The sequence below is a fragment of the Dunckerocampus dactyliophorus genome, chromosome 9 (genome assembly GCF_027744805.1).
Source record: "Dunckerocampus dactyliophorus isolate RoL2022-P2 chromosome 9, RoL_Ddac_1.1, whole genome shotgun sequence".
Taxonomy (NCBI): Eukaryota; Metazoa; Chordata; class Actinopteri; order Syngnathiformes; family Syngnathidae; genus Dunckerocampus; species Dunckerocampus dactyliophorus.
The window spans coordinates 6,924,558-6,927,759 of NC_072827.1; positions in this window are offsets into that span (position 1 = coordinate 6,924,558).

Sequence of the window (3,202 nt, forward strand, 5' to 3'; positions counted from 1 at the left end):
TTTTACAGTTGAAAGTATTTATTTGATAAGTTTGTTAATTACATTCTGTCATGCAACAAGCATCTGGTGATGTTTGTATTGCTGGGCTTGATGAAAACATAATGCAGAACTGCCATTGTAGGTATACTTGTGCAATATGATGTAATATAATATAATATTCCAATAATATCAGATCCAATACTAGTGCTGAATCAAAACTGTATTTTGCTAAGATAATAATGCTCAGGTTACTCATTTAACAACTTTTGTTCCTATGTTGAGAGGAATCGTCTTTTGTTTATTAATAATGGATATTCTGAATAAACATTTACATTCATTGTTGACTTCAAATTTCACAAAGGCTGTGCCATGATTAATAAATGAATTATTGCTAAAAGAAATACTGTAAAAAGTAGAGATGCACATATCTTTTTTTTTTCAAACCAGTATCAATACCAATAACTTTCTGCTTCTCAAGAACGATATGGTACTGATAACGGATGTGCACACCTGGAGGTAAGAAGGACTGGAACAAATTAGGATTTGACCACCTGTCCCTGTAGATTAGTCCTAATCAAATATCATGACATTACTACTACCACATCACTACTATCAGGAGAACCAGAGTATAGAGCGGAGGGAGCCACCTGCTGTGGCCCAGCAAGGTGCACTGTATTCAGGCACACGCTCCGAGCAACCAGCATGACGCCACGGAGGTCTCTGGCAAAGCATTTGCACTTTTCAAAATCCGTGGCGCTGGTGTTTCAGGTGGCTGAGAAGGTGTTTTGTGTGCTCTCAGGGTGTATTTCCCCCTCATCACAGAGCATTTGGTACAACTAGCAAACAAAATGTCTTCATCCGAAAGTAAATGTTAGTTTATAAGTGAGCTCTAGGGAAGTTACGACAGGCTGTTCACGTCACAGGCAGGAGAAAAAAGGAGCACTTGATTTGCTCACCCGCACACGTTATAATTCCCTCATAATAATTATAATTATGATTATGACGACTATAATTATCACTCCCTGATAATTATCGCCTAATAAAAAAGATTGCATTAGATCACTGTTTTTCCAACATTTAAATGTGTTAAAACATTGTTAACTTTACTCATTTACATGTAAATATTATAATAATTCTTACTATACTTTACTGAAGGTGAGGGGACAATAATATTAATAATAATAATACAGCGGAACTTTGTTAGCATCATTAATTCCTTCCAGAAGGTCAGACTCTAACCGAAATAGACGCAAATCATAAAATTTTTCCCATAAGAAATAATATAAAACCACTTGTGTTGCAGAGAGCCAAAAATGTAAACACAATGTTTTTTTTTTATAGTTTTACAATTATAGTTTCACATGCACAAAACAAAACCAAATGCATACAGTGGTGTGAAACAGTCTTTGCCCCCTTCCTGATTTCTTTTTTTTTTTTTTTTTTTTGCATGTTTGGCACACTTAAATGTTTCAGATCCTCAAGTAAATTTAAATATTAGTAAATGAAACACAACTGAACACAAAATGCAGTTTTTAAATTAAAGGTTTTATTATTAAGGGAGAAAAAAATCCAAACCTACATGGCCCTGTGTGGAAAAGTGATTGTCCCCTAAACCTAATAACTGGTTGGGCCACCCTTAGCAGCAACAACTGCAATCAAGCGTTTATGATAACTTGCTCTCTTACAGCGCTGTGGAGGAATTTTGGCCCACCCATCTTTGCAGAATTGTTGTCATTCAGCCACATTGGAGGGTTTTCCAGCATGAAGCGCCTTTTTAAGGTCATGCCACAGCATCTCAATAGGATTCAGGTCAGGACTTTGACTAGGCCACTCCAAAGTCTTCATTTTGTTTTTCTTCAGCCATTCAGAGGTGGACTTGCTGGTGTGTTTTGGATCATTGTCCTGCTGCAGAACCCAAGTTGGTTTCAGCTGTTGCAAAATTTTGGCAACAGTTTTCACAGTTAACCGAAAAGCACGCTAGCCGAGGTTCCACTGCAATGATAACAGGCAGGCTGCTTTGTTTGCTAACACGTAGCTGGAGCACTTAGGATACTTATGTAATATGCTGAGGTGCTAAGCAACTCCAAACAACCGGGACTGAACCCAAATGGGTCCTGCGGGGATGCACTCAGCTACCTAATGCACTTCAAGCACAGGCCACCTTCTAACTTATAACATTTTGGCTGATTCACTGAAGCTTAGCAACCCGAGAGAGATTGTGTAACAACCACACAGCAGGAGGATCACATCAACACTGCTGTACAAACAGTGGTGGCGCTAGCTTCAATGGCACCGTGTGTGAGGCACCTGGGCCTTCACTGGGCACTTAACCGACCTAATCCACCACCTCAGGGCACCACTATCATGTTGCAATTATGTAGTAATATAGAAAAACAAAAGATAACAAGGTGTGGTAATACAGAGAGAGAGAGGCATTTTGTAACAAGCCTCAGACAACTCCAAACCGCTACACTACAACACTAAACTACAACAGGCCCTGGCCTGATTAGAAGCTGAAATCTGATTGGGCAAAACAAATCTAACATACACGTACACTATTGGAAGCCATGCAGCCAAATTACACACCACTCAATGAAGATAGACTTTTAAATGAGTACAACTTCATGGAACAAATACAAGAACTGAAGTTGTAAATGTAGCTCAGTGCTTCAGATAGTGTTCAGGCCAGCATAGAAAGCATTGCTGGCTCCGACTGCACACCACTGCTTTTCAATAAGACATTTCTGAATTTTTTTTACTTTACAGAAAGTTGGAATATGATGTCATATACAGTATCTTTGCATTTATTTTCATTGCACAGTCTTGTAAAATAAAACAAAAGCATGACTGAATAGAAACACGTCATCGTATAAAAATGTGCTGGACTTGTATGCATACTAGAGATGCATGATAGGTTGTTTTTTTCAAACCGATACCAATAGCTTTTTGCTTCTCAAGACCCATATGGTACAGACAACTTTTTTATATCTACTTTTTAAATTTTGATTCAACTGTAGTTTGTGCATACCTGGATACAAGAAGGAATGGAAGAGATTAGGATTTGACCAACTGTACCTGTTGATTAGTCCTAATCAAATATCATGACATTACTACTACCACATCACTACTATCAGGAGAACCAGAATATAGAGCGAAGGGAGCCACCTGCTGTGGCCCAGCAAAGTGCACTGTATTCGGACACATGCTCCGAGCAGCTGGTATG